Genomic DNA, 14,545 nt, shown 5'->3' with positions numbered 1-14,545 from the left:
TTTCTTTCTCTCCTTCCTTCCTTCCTTCCTTCCTTCCTTCCTTCCTTCCTTCCTTCCTTCCTTCCTTCTTTTTTCTTTTTTTCTTTTGGAGAAGACTCTTGTTCTCTTACCCAGACTGGACTGCAGTGACATGTTCATGGCTCACTGCAGCCTAAATCTCCTGGACTCCAGAGATCTTCTCACCTCAGCCTCCTGAGTAGCTATGACTATAGGCACATGCTACCACACCCAGCTAATTTTTAAACTTTTTGTAGAAACTGAATGTTGACATGTGGCCCAGGCTGATCTGAAACTCCTGGTCTCAAGTGATCCTCCTGCCTCAGCCTCCCAAAGTGCTGAGATTACAGGCATGAGCCACCATGCCTGGCTGCCATTGCTTTTTTAACAGCTTTATTGACATATAATTCACATACTGTACAATTTATTAAATCGACAGTTTTTAGTATATTCACAGAACTTTGCAACCATCACTACAATTAAATTTTAACACATTTTCAGTACTCTGAAAAAGAAACCAATACACTTTAAGAGTCATTCCTCATTCTCCAGTCTCACACCTGAACCACAGTCCCAGGCAACCTACTTTATGTCTCTTTAGAGTGACTCACTTTCTGGACATTTTAACCTACTTTCTGTATCTTTGAATATGCCTATTCTGGACACTTCATATAGATAGAACAACACAATATGTAACCTTTTGTGATTGGTTTTTTTCACTTGACATAATATTTTGAAGTTTCAACCATGTTGTAGCATGTGTCAATATTTCATTCCTTTTTAAAAAATATACTTTAAGTTCTGGGATACATGTGCAGAATGTGCAGATTTGTTACATAGGTATACACATGCTATGGTGGTGTGCTGCACCCATCAACCTGTCACCTACATTAGGTATTTCTCCTAATGCTATCCCTCCCCTAGACTCCCACTGCCAGACAGGCCCCAGTGTGTGATGTTCCCCTCCCTGTGTCCATGTGTTCTTATTGTTCAACTCCCACTTATGAGTGAGAACACATGGTATTTGGTTTTCTGTTCCTGTGTTAATTTGCTGAGAATGGTTTCCAGTTTCATCCATGTCCCTGCAAAGGACATGAACTCATCCTTTCTTATGGCTGCATAGTATTCCATGGTGTATATGTGCCACCTTTCCTTTATCCAGTCCATCATTGATGAGCATTTGGGTTGGTTCCAAGTTTTTGCTATTGTGAACAGTGCTGCAGTAAACATACATGTGCATGTGTCTTTATATTAGAATGATTTATAATCCTTTGGGTATATACCCAGTAATGGGATTGCTGGGTCAAATGGTATTTCTGGTTCTAGATCCTTGAGAAATCGCCACACTCTTCCACGATGGTTGAACTAATTTACACTCCACCAACACTGTAAAAGCATTCCTATTTCTCCATATCCTCTCCAGCATCTGTTGTTCCCTGACTTTTTAATGGTCACCATTCTAACTGGTATGTGATGGTATCTCATTGTGGTTTTAATTTGCGTTTCTCTAATGACCAGTGATGATGAGCTTTCCTTCATATGCTTTTTTGGCCACATAAATGTCTTCTTTTGAGAAGTGTCTGTTCATATCATTCACCCACTTTTGGATAGGGTTGTTTTTTTCTTGTAAAGTTGTTTAAGTTCCTGTAGATTCTGGATATTAGCCCTTTGTCAGATGGATAGGTTGCAAAATTTTTCTCCCTTTGTGTAGGTTGCCTATTCACTCTGACAAGAGTTTCTTTTGCTGTGCAGAAGCTCTTTAGTTTAATTAGATCCCATTTGTCAATTTTGGCTTTTGTTGCCATTGCTTTTGGTGTTTCAGACATGAAGACTTTGCCCATGCCTATGTCCTGAATGGTATTGTCTAGGTTTTCTTCTAGGGTCTTTATGGTTTTAGGTCTTATGTTTAAGTCCTTAATCTATCTTAAGTTAATTTTTGTGTAAGGTGTAAAGAAGGAGTCCAGTTTCAGTTTTCTGCATATGGCTAGCCAGTTTTCCCAGTAGCATTTATTAAATAGGATATCCTTTCCCCATTGCCTGTTTTTGTCAGGTTTGTCAAAGATCTGATGGTTGTAGATATGTGGCATTATTTCTGAGGCCTCAGTTCTATTCCATTGGTCTATAGATCTATATATCTACATGGTACCAGTACCATGCTGTTTTGGTTACTGTAGTCTTATAGCATAGTTTGAAGTCAGGTAGCATGATGTCTCCAGCTTTGTTCTCTTTCCTTAGGATTGTCTTGGCTATACAGGCTCTGTTTTGGTTGCATATGAACTTTAAAGCAGTTTTTTCCAATTCTGTGAAGAAAGTCAATGATAGCTTGATGGGGATAGCACTGAATCTATAAATTACTTTGGACAGTATGACCATTTTCACAATAATGATTCTTCCTATCCATGAGCATATAATGTTTTTCCATTTGTTTGTGTCCTCTCTTATTTCGCTGAGCACTGGTTTGTAGTTCTCCTTGAAGAGGTCCTTCACATCCCTTGTAAGTTGGATTTCTCAGTATTTTATTCTCTTTGCAGCAATTGTGAAGGGGAGTTCACTCATGATTTGCCCCTCTGTTTGTTTATTACCTGTGTATAGGAATGCTTGTGATTTTTGCACGTTGATTTTTATATCTTGAGAGTTTGCTGAAGTTGCTTATCAGCTTTAGGAGGTTTGGGGCTGAGACGATTGGATTTTCTAAATATACTATCATGTTATCTGCAAACAGAGACAATTTGACTTCCTCTCTTCCTATTTGAATATGCTTTATTTCTTTCTCTTGCCTAATTGCCCTGGCCAGCACTTCCAATAGTATGTTCAATAGGAGTAGTGAGACATCCTTGTCTTGTGCTGGTTTTCAATGGAATGCTTCCAGATTTTGCCCATTCAGTATGATATTGGCTGTGGTTTTGTTATAAGTAACATTATTTTGAGATACATTCCATCAATACCTAGCGTATTGAGAGTTTTTAGCATGAAGGTGTGTTGAATTTTATCAAAGACCTTTTTTGTATCTATTGAGATAATCATGTGGCTTTTGTCATTGGTTCTGCTTATGTGATGGATTACATTTATTTATTTGTGTATGTTGAACTAGCCTTGCATCCTAGGGATGAAGCCAACTTGATCATGGTGGGTAAGCTTTCTGATGTGCTGCTGGATTCGGTTTGCCAGTATTTTATTGAGGATTTTCACATCAATGTTCATCAGGGATATTGGCCTGAAATTCTCTTTTTTTGTTGTGTCTCTGCCAGGTTTGGGTATCAGGATGATGCCGGCCTCATAAAATGAGTTAGGAAGCAGTCCCTCTTTTTCTGTTGTTTGGAATAGTTTCAGAAGGAATGGTACTAGCTCCTCTCTGTATCTCTGGTAGAATTTGTCTGTGAATCTGTCTGGTCCTGGGCTCTTTTTGTTGGTAGGCTATTAATTACTGCCTCAATATCAGAACTTGTTATTGGTCTATTCAGAGATTTGACTTCTTCCTTGTTTAGTCTTGAGAGGGTGTATATGTGCAGTTTCCTCTAGATTTATATGTATATGTCTGTTATATGTATATGTCCATTTCCTCTAGATTTTCTACTTTATTTGTGTAAAGGTGTTTATAGTATTCTCTGATGGTAGTTTGTATTTCTGTGGGATCAGTGGTGAGATCCCTTTTATTATTTTTTATTGTGTCTATTTGATTCTTCTCTCTTTTCTTCTTCATTAGTTTTGCTAGCGGTCTATCAATTTTGTTGATCTTTTCAAAAAACCAGCTCCTGGATTCACTGATTTTTTAAGGATTTTTCATGTCTATATGTTCTTCAGTGCTGCTCTGATCTTAGTTATTTTTTGTCTTCTGCTAGCTTTTGAATTTGCTTGCTCTTTGCAAAAGAACAAAATTTGTTGTTTTAATTGTTATGCTAGGGTGTTGATTTTAGATCTTTCCCACTTTCTCCTGTGGGCATTTAGTGCTATGCATTTTCCTCTAAACACTGCTTTATCTGTGTCCCAGATATTCTGGTATGTTGTGTCTTTGTTCTTATTGGTGTCAAAGAACTTATTTATTTCCACCTTAATTTCATTATTTATCCACTAGTCATTCAGGAGCAGGTGGTTCAGTTTCCATGTAGTTGTGTGGTTTTGAGTGAGTTTCTTAATCCTGAGTTCTAATTTGATTGCACTGTGGTCTGAGAGACTGTTATGATTTCCATTCTTTTGTGTTTGCTGAGGCATCTTTTACTTCCAATTGTGTGGTCAATTTTAGCATAAGTGCAATGTGGTACTGAGAAGAATGTATATTCTGTTGATTTGGGGTGGAGAGTTTTGTAGAGAACTTGCTTTGTGAATCTGGATGCTCCTGTATTCAGTGCATATATATTTAGTATAGTTAGCTCTTCTCGTTGCATTGATCCCTTTACTACTATGTAATGCCCTTCTTTATCTTTTTTGATCTTTGTTATTTTAAAGTCTGTTTTATCAGAGACTAGGATGGCAATCCCTGCCTTTTCCCCCTTCCATTTGCTTTGTAAATATTCCTCCATCCCTTTATTTTCAGCCCATGTGTATGCTTGCACATGAGATGAGTCCCCTGAATACAGCACACTGATGGGTTTTGACTCGTTATCCAATTTTCCAGTCTGTGTCTTTTAATTGGGGCATTTAGCCCATTTACATTTAAGGTTAATATTATTATGTGTGAATTTGATCTTGTCATTATGATGCTAGCTGGTTATTTTGCCTGTTAGTTGATGCAGCTTCTTCACAGTGTCAATGGTCCTTACAATTTGGTATGTTTTTGCAGTGGCTGGTACCGGTTTTTCCTTTCCATGTTTACTGTTTCCTTCAGGAGCTCTTGTAAGGCATGCCTGGTGGTGACAACATCTCTCAGCATTTGCTTGTTTGTAAAGGATTTTATTTCTCCTTCACTTATGAAGCTTAGTTTGGCTGGATATGATTCTGGGTTGAAAATTGTTTTCTTTAAGATTGTTGAATATTGGTCCCCACTCTCTTCTGGCTTGTAGGGTTTCTGCAGAGAGATCTGCTGTTAGTCTGATGGCCTTCTTTGTGGGTAACACGACCTTTCTGTCTGGCTGCCCTTAACATTTTTTCCTTCATTTCAACCTTGATGAATCTGAGGATTATGTGGCTTGGGGTTGCTCTTCTCAAGAAGTATCTTTGTGGTGTCCTCTGTATTTCCTGAACTTGAATGTTGGCCTGTCTTGCTAGGTTGGGGAAGTTCTGGATAATATCCTGAAGAGTGTTTCCCAACTTGGTTCTATTCTCCCAATCACTTTCAGGTACACCAATCAAATGTAGGTTTGGTCTTTTCATACAGTCCCGTATTTCTTGGACTCTTTGTTCATTCCTTTTCATTTTTTTTCTTTCTAATCTTGTCTTCATGCTTTATTTCATTAAGTTGATCTTCAATGTCTGGTATCCTTTCTTCTACTTGATTGATTCAGCTATTGATACTTGTTTATGCTTCAGAAAGTTCTCATGCTGTGTTTTTCAGCTCCATCAGGTCATTTATGTTCTTCTCCAAACTGGTTATTCTAGTCAGCAATTCTTCCATCCTTTTTTCAAGATTTTAGCTTCCTTGCATTAGGTTAGAACATGCCCCTTTAGCTCAGAGGAGTTTGTTATTACCCAGCTTCTGAAGCATACTTCTGTCAATTCGTCAAACTCATTCTCCATCCAGTTTACTTCCCTTGCTGGCAAGGAGTTGTGATCCTTTGGAGGAGAAGAGGCATTCTGGTTTATGGAATATTCAGCATTTTACACTGATTTTTCCTCATCTCATGGATTTATCTACCATTGGTCTTTGAGGCTAGTGACCTTTGGATGGGGTTTTTGTGTCCAAGTTCTAGTTGATGTTGATGCCATTCCTTTCTCTTAGTTTTCCTTCTAACAGTCAGCCCCTTTGCTGCAGGTCTGCTAGAGTTTGCTGGCGGTCCCCTCCAGACACTCTTTGCCTGAGTATCACCAGCAGAGGCTGCAGAACAGCAAATATTGCTGCCTGTTCCTTCCTCTGGAAGCTTCGTCCCAGAGGGGCACCTGCCAGATGCCAGCCGGAGCTCTCCTGTATGAGATGTCTGTCGACTTCTGTAGGGAGATGTCTCCCATTCAGGAGGCATGGGGGTCAGGGACCCATTTGAGGAGGCCATCTGTCCCTCAGCAGAATTTGAGCACTGCACTGGGAAATGCACTGCTCTCTTCAGAGCCAGTGGGCAGGAATGTATAAGTCTGCTGCAGCTGCACCCACAGCCGCCCCTTCCCCCAGGTGCTCTGTCCCAGGGAGATGGGAGTTTTATCTATAAGCCTTTGACTGGGGCTGCTGCCTTTCTTTCAGTGATGCCCTGCCCAGAAAGGAGGAATCTGGAGAGGTATTCTGACTACAGAGGCTTTGCCGAGCTGCAGTGGGCTCCACCCAGTTTGAACTTCCCAGCAGTTTTGTTTACACTGTGAGAGGAAAACCACCTACTCAAGCCTCAGTAATGGCGGACACCCCTTCCCACACCAAGCTGGAGCATCCCAGGTCAACTGCAGACTGCTGTGCTGGCAGCGAGAATTTCAAGCCAGTGGATCTTAGCTTGCTGGGCTCCATGGGGGTGGGATCTGCTGAGCTAGACCACTTGGCTCCCTGGCTTCCACCCTTTTTCCAGGGAAGTGAATGGTTCTGTCTCATTGGTGTTCCAGGCCCCACTGGGGTATGAAAAAACCTCCTGCAGCTAGCTCGGTGTCTGCCCAAAGGACCGCCCGGTTTTGTGCTTGAAACCCAGGGTCCTTGTGGCATAGGCAGGCACCTGAAGGAATCTCCTGGTCTGCGGGTTGTGAAGACAGTGTAAAAAACATAGTATCTGGGCCTGAATGCACTGTTCCACATGGCATAGTCCCTCATGGCTGCCCTTGGATAGGGGAGGGAGTTCCTGGACCCCTTGTACTTCCCAGGTGAGGTGATGGCCCACCCTGCTTCTGCTTACCCTCCATGGGCTGCACCCACTGTCTAACCAGTCCCAATGAGGTGAGCTGGGTACCTCAGTTGGAAATGCAGAAATCACCTGTCATCTGCATTGATCTCGTTTGGAGCTGCAGACCAGAGCTGTTCCTATTTGGCTATCTTGCCAGCCCCCTCATTCATTTTTTACACTAAATGATATTTCATTGTATGTAGATGCTAATTTTGCTTATCCATTTATCTATTGACAGACAGATGCTACTTTTTGATGATTATGAATAATACTACTATGAACATTTATGTATAAGTTTTGTGTGAATGCATATTTTTGTTTTTCTTGGTTACATACCTAGGAAAATAATTTCTGGATCATGTGGGAACTCTACATTTAACTTTTTCAGGAGTTTAAGCATCTACACACTTTAAAGCTCCCTGGAAGGACAAGGACCTGGCTCTCTGACTCCCCAGGCTGTCTCTTGAAAGGGCCACACTCCAGGTCAGGTTTTTGAGAAGTTACTTTAATGTTTTACGAAAAGAGAGGTGTCTTCACTTTGACTTTTTAATGAAAAGGTTCATCATAATGATTATCATCTCCCTTTCATCATACCTCTCTCCTTAGCTCTATGTACTTTGAGAATGACATTATTTACCTTTTTAAGTAAGTAGGTCACATAACACAGTTATGAGTATATGCTATAGAGGCAGGCTTCCTGGTTCACATGCTGCCTTCCCTATTTACCAGCTGTATAATTTTGGCCATGTTACTTAACAGTTCCTTATCTATAAAAATGATATGATGACAATATGATACTACTTCCTTAGGGTAATTGTGGAAATTAAATTAATTAATACCTGTGAAGTCCATAGAATGGTACCTGGCATAGTCTATATAGTCTATAAATGTTCATTTTTATTATCCCACTGCCAACATTCCATAATGTTTGTCATATAGATGGTGCTCCATGAATATCTGCTGAATGACAAGAGGGCTTAGCTAGAGCAAGACTCATCACAGGTAAACTATTAATAGAATGAACCAGTCCTTCCCATTTGTTCCTAGGGAAACTAATCACTCCTTCCTGGTGATTAGCACTTAGAATATCCAATAGAGCTGACATCTTGGCCTTGGAATATTGTGGCTGTGCTCAGATCTGTGGCTCACAAACAGCTACAAGCTCTTCTTCACCTTTTTATAACTGACACCCACCACAGGAGCCAAGCACTAAGCAGGTTTGCAAATATTCAATGCAACACCTTATTGGTACTTGATTGGCAATAAGACCAGTCTTAAATAAAATCTATATATATATTAGCCAGAAGCCAAGACCACCAAGTTTTATGTGGAGTTTTATAATTAGCTAGTAGTATGACATTTGACCATTTAGCTACCCTCTTTTGTGTTTTCCTAAGGTATAATACTGGCCCAAATGAAAATGGGATTTGTTTGGTTCAAAAATGGTCACAAATCAGCTATTTCATATGATTCAAGCTGATACTTCCAGCCCTCAATTTCTATGCCCTAAGCAAGTAGTTCTCAAAAGACTCCTGTAGTAGAGGAAGAAAAAATACTCTTCATGACAGACTCATACAACATAATGTACACCCAACCATGAATGTACTTAATAAGCATGGGTGACTCTGAAGCACAGCCCTAAAGGAAGGGAAATAAGTATTTATTAACAGTCAGGACCATAATCCCATTTAAATTTCAAACAACTTTCAGAAATAGGTATCTCTCTGCATAACAAGTGAAAGAAACAGATGCCAAATGAATCACTTGTAAATGATACAGAAGTATTAAGTGTGGATCCAGGACTCCCACCTACCCCCAAGTCGATCTGAATATAGAGCCTATGTTTTCCGCACCACGACCCTCTACTTTCACTGAGGAAGCCTAACCTACACAGAACAGCCCTGGAAAGAATGACTAAAGGATAAGCAGCTAAAAACAGAATGGAAAATAATTCATATACTCTAATTTTACTGCAGGATGCAACTGCAATTTTATTTCAATTGTACCATTTATTATGAAACATCTCTTCTTGACTTCATCCCCAACCCTGACATTGAAGTCTTGATGGTAACGTTAAAAAATCTCTTAGCTATATCTTTAAGGGTTCGGAATAAAATCTTCCTCTACATGATAAGAGGCAGTAAAGGTTAAGAGCCTACTCTGATTTCTGCTTCTTGGTGATCATATAACTTTGTACAAATTACTTGGCCTCCTCTTGCCTCAGCTTCTCACTTCTGGAAAAATTAAGAAAATATCAGTAACTATTATGGAATTTTAAAACACACCTTCCTTTTCTTACAGAAAAAAAAAAAAGAGGAGCTAAAAAATTATATTTCTGGGGTTTTTTTGTTTGTTTTTTGTCTGTTTATTTTTTGTCCATTCTTGGTTAAAAAGGAATCAGCTAAGGAAACTTGAAGGCAAAAGAGTGAAGTAGAAACTACAGATACTTTATTGATAAACAGTAGATGTAAATGTCTTATTTTGAGCAGGTGATGAAATGGAAGTGGTACTAAAACTTGATTAAGTAAAGGTAAAACTGGCCAGGCATGGTGGCTCATGCCTGTAATCTAAGTCCTTTGAGAGGCCGAGGTAGGTAGATCATCTGAGCCCAGGAGTTCCAGACCAGCCTGGGCTACATGACAAAACCCTATCTATACAAAAAATATAAAAATTAGCCAGGTGTGGTGGTGTGCACCTGTGGTCCCAGCTACTTGGGAGGCTGAAGTGGGAAGATTGTGTGAGCTGAGAAGTCGAGGCTGCAGTGAGCTAAGATTGCACCACTGTACTCTGGCATGGGTGACAGAGTGAGACCCTGTCTTAAAAACAACAACAACAATAAACAAACCTAATATGGTATGAATACATTTAACTATGTAACTCCTCTGTATAAATCATGGCGGTTTTCCTCTTCTGTGATTTCCTTCTTTTCACTATAAAAAAAATGAAGACTCTTCTGTTGTCGAACTTTGCTAAATCATATTAATGAAATGTATGTCAGTTAAGACATGATTTTTTCTTTTTCTCTTCTTTCTTTGTTCTCCAAAACGCCATCACAAGAGAGAACAATTTTGTTTTTTTGAGATAACGACTAAGATTAATATGGTCCCTTTTATATAAGCTAATAAGACAAATTATTTTTAATTTTTAAACAAAATTATTGGAGACAGGGTCTCACTCTATCACCCAGGCTGGAGTGCAATGACAGTATTACTGCTCACTGCAGCCTTGACTTCCCAGGCTCAAGGGATCCTCCTGCCTCAGCCTCCTGAGTAGCTGGGACTATAGGCGCACACCAGCACACCTGGCTAATTTTTTATTTTTTGTAGAGACAGGGTCTCACCATGTTGTCCAGGCTGGTCTGGAACTCCTGGGCTCAAGTGATCTGCCCACCTCAGCCTCCCAAAGTGCTGGGATTACAGGTGTGAAACGCTGTGCCCAGTCTATAATATTTTAAATTGCAAAATTAAAGCATTAATAACAGTGTCTAAACCTGAATCTAACATGTGGCTTTATGTCCTGACAACTCCACATGATGTTATGATGATTAAAGGAGTAAATTCATGAAAAACACTTAGGACAGTGTCTGGCACAAGCTAAGTGTTCAGGAAATTATTATTATTATTGCATCTTAATGGTCTCAAGCTATTATCTTTCACCCAACATATTTATTGTAAAATAGAATTTGGCCCTGGCAATCAATGACCACATACATGGTATAACTAATCTCAAATATTTGAATTTCTATGTTTCATTAAGGTAATCTTGGCCCATAGAGTCTAACTAGATCAATGGTTTACAATCATTAAAGGAAAAAAAAAATGAAGCCCATAACGCAAAAACATTTCACAGGACTCCATGCGATGTAAATTATATAAATTGTATTTTGATTTATCCCCTAGCTGAAAAAAATACATAAAGATTAAACGCTACCATAAATCCTCTAATGCTTTGAAATTAATTTGTATTTTGTTTATGACAACGTATATTTGAAAATTTATAGTTGAGCCATATTCATTCACACGACAGTTAAGCTTGTAGAATATACAGATTCAATGGCATTTTAATAGCTTAATGGGCTCCTGAGAAGCCATGGCTAGGCATTAGGAATAGTGAGTTAAAAGGGTCAACAAAACCTTTTCTGCAAAGGGCCAGAGAGTAAATATATTAGACTCTGCTGGTCATGTATGTCTCTGTCGAAACAACTCAACTTTGCCATTGTAGCAGTGGCAACATGTAAACAAATGGATGTAGCTGTGTTCCAATAAGACTTCACTTTCAAAAGCCTCAGCCCACACTGAAGGTGGGGAGGTTATGCAAAGGTGTAAATGCCAGGCAGCAGGGATCACAGGGAGCCCTCGTAGAGGCTGCTGGCCACATAGCCCAGTGCTTATAATCCCCAAAGGGTATTTGGAGGAACATGAGTTGTTATGTATTTGGGAATTTTTTTTAAAGTTGCATTTTATATTTAAACTATATTTTTAAAATTTTACACAGGAGCTTCAATCAAGCTGTGTAATAAGTATATGGGAGTCCTTTATATTATTCTCTATAATTTATTTGTTTGTAATATATCAAAACAAAAATGCCTTAAAAATATACAGTAAAATAATCAAAAACATTCCTGGAGTTGTTTTTATGAAACAGTCTGTTTATATAGTTTGTCTATGTGCTGGTTTATGTTTTATATCTTGCAATAATTTTAACATATGTTTAAGATATGAATGTTTATATAATAGTAAGTTTATCTCATAGACCATCTCTCTTCTGCTTACCACATTTCCTTTAACACCCTAATTACAATGACTCTGAGATTCTACCTCAAAAACTAGCAGTATGCCCCCACATCCTAGCTTTTCTCTCCACAAATATCCAGGAAAGCCCCAGCTTTGTTTATACATGTCCTTGAGTCAGATCTCATTGCCACCTACCGATGTGATATAATTTGGGTGTGTGTCTCCTCCAGATCTCATGTTTAAATGTGACCTCCAATGTTGGAGATGAGCCCAGTGAGAGGGGTTTGGGTCATGGGGGCAGATCTTTCATCAATGGCTTGGTGCCATCCCAATGGTAATGAGTGAGCTCTCATTCTGGCAGTTCACATGAGAGCTGGTTGTTTAAAGGAGACTGGGACCTCCTCCTCCCTCTCTTGCTCCCTCTCTCCTGCCATATGATAAGTCCACTTCCGCTCTGCCTTCCACTATGAATGGAAGCTTCCTGGGGTGCTCCTGAATCAGATGCTGGTATCATGCTTCTTATACAGAACTATGAGCCAAATGAACATCTTTTCTTTGTAAATTACCCAGCCTCAGGCGTTCCTTTATAGCAATGCAAAGTAGACTAACACGTGATGCTCATTTTTTTAAGCCTGCAAACAGTAAAAAGATTCCCCTCTCTTTCTCAGTGGATGTAAAGTAGTGAATCTGCATAAATGCATCAGTCCTGTAACTCAACTCCTTCTGGAGTGGACTTCCCCTAGACCCAGAGAGCAAGTCCTGCCTAGCCTACACTGTCTGAAGTTGGAGATCTCTTCCAATACAGGTAATATTCTGTTTTCTGTATGCCTGATCTCTACATATATCTTACAATGATTTTTAACTCAAATGAGGAAACAGGAAATTATTCATTACAATCTCCTAAAACTACAACAGGTGTTATAAAACTTCTGCCTATAAACAGGCAGACAGCAAAAAATGTACACGGGCACAAAAGGTAAATTTGAGTGAGAAAAAGGAGCTGAAAAATGAAAGCCTCACTATGAAACAAAACAGCACTGAAGAGTCTCCAAAGAGAGAGTGACTGGAGAGAGACTGATGTGGGAGAGCAGAGTGGGGATCAGATTATAATGAGTATCTTTCCCACACTAAGGAATTTGGAGCTTTTTTGATAGGCAATAAAGAGTCACATATAACAGTTGTATTTAAATTGTTCATAGGTGATGGAGCTGCAGGTAATTCTTTTCTTCTTCCTTTTTGTATTTTACTTCTTCTTTTTCTTTTTGTTTTTTTTTTGAGATGGTCTCACTCTGTTGTTCAGGCTGGAGTGCAGTGGCGTGATCTCAGCTCACTGCAGATTCCACCTCCCAGGTCAAGCAATTCTCCTGCCTCAGTCTCCTGAATAGCTGAGATTACAGGTGCACACCACCATGCCTAGCTAATTTTTGTATTTTTAGTAGAGACGAGGTTTCACCATTTTGGCCAGGCTGGTCTCGAACTCCTGACCTCGTGATCTGCCCACCTCAACCTCCCAAAGTGCTGGGATTACAGGCGTGAGCCACTGTTTCTGGCCTTAATTTTTCTTTATTGGAGAAGAAAGAAAATCTACATTTTTAAGGCCACCAGCCAGAGCACTTAGAAAAGAAGGAGGATGTATATTGCTTTTGCTGTTTCCTGTTAGCCTGACATTTGCAACTATATTGACTCTGCTGTGGTCACTTTCTCTAATTTGCGGATGATTTTTTTCTTTCTCAACTGCCTGGAGGATATGTATGGGTCCATGATTCTGGGCTACCACATAAGATTGTGAAGATTACACCTGTCAAGGGTGCCCAGTCAAGGAAGAAGAGTGACTGAATTCAGCCTGTGCTTTGCCTGAAAGCCCTATGCTCTGTGTGGGCCTTAGTCCACCTAGAGGAAGGGGTACCTTTTAAAAGTACACACAAAGGCACATCATGGGCTGGCAGCAGCCCTGCCTGGCCCCAGGTGAGCTAGCAGTGCCAGATGCCTCCAGAATAGACTGGAAGGCCTTCTGTCCCTCTATTATGTCAAAACTGCAACTGAAACTACTTTGTCCAAGGAAAGGAGAGAGAAACCATAGGAAAAGGCCATAGGAAATGGTGTCTGGAAAAACAAAAAACAAAAAACTGCAAAGAATATAAGAGATATGAATGAAGCAGATGCAATGAAACAACAGGTTTAATTTCAGCTTTAAGTTTATTATATTAAGCAAATGGAACAGAATCCCCAATGAGTAAACATGAATACAAAGAGTTTATTGAGAAGATACAGAGGAATTGCACAGAGCCAAAAGCCCACCCTGGCTTCACAAGACGGAAAACTAGAGTGAGATTCAAGGAGGTCTTCCCCCTTCATTTCTCCGGAGTCACACAGCCTCTCTTCTCCTCACCTCTGTATTGTCTGTTGTACTCTTCAGCCTCTCTTTAAAGACAAGTTTTTCTCACTCTAAAGCTCGGGGCAAAAAATGGCTCCTCGATCTCGACTTTATGGGACCATTCTATTCATGCATTCACTGTTCTCTGACCACAATGTCTATAGATTTGGATCAATTTTCCAAGAGATGAGAGAGCAAATTCCTATTTTACTCACTTATAGATTCAAAATTAACACAGATATGATTTGTAAAGAGAGTATTTCTACCAACCTTGACCAGGACAGTAGATTTCTATATCGAGTTCTAGAGATCAGCCCATAGTTGTGTTGAAGTCAAATAAAATATAGAGACTAATCTCTAAATTTAAAACATTTTATTTGGGAAGCAAAGATAGGATTGAGCACACACCCACAGACTGGGTGGCCTTTAGTATGTCTGAAGCACACAAAGAAGGTTGGAGGCTTTTATGAAAAGGACAAATGTTACATATTATTTTG

The sequence above is a fragment of the Colobus angolensis genome, unplaced genomic scaffold (assembly GCF_000951035.1).
Source record: "Colobus angolensis palliatus isolate OR3802 unplaced genomic scaffold, Cang.pa_1.0 Scaffold104, whole genome shotgun sequence".
NCBI lineage: Eukaryota > Metazoa > Chordata > Mammalia > Primates > Cercopithecidae > Colobus > Colobus angolensis.
The sequence above is the reverse complement of the archived record's forward strand: the minus strand, read 5'-3'. Positions refer to the sequence as shown.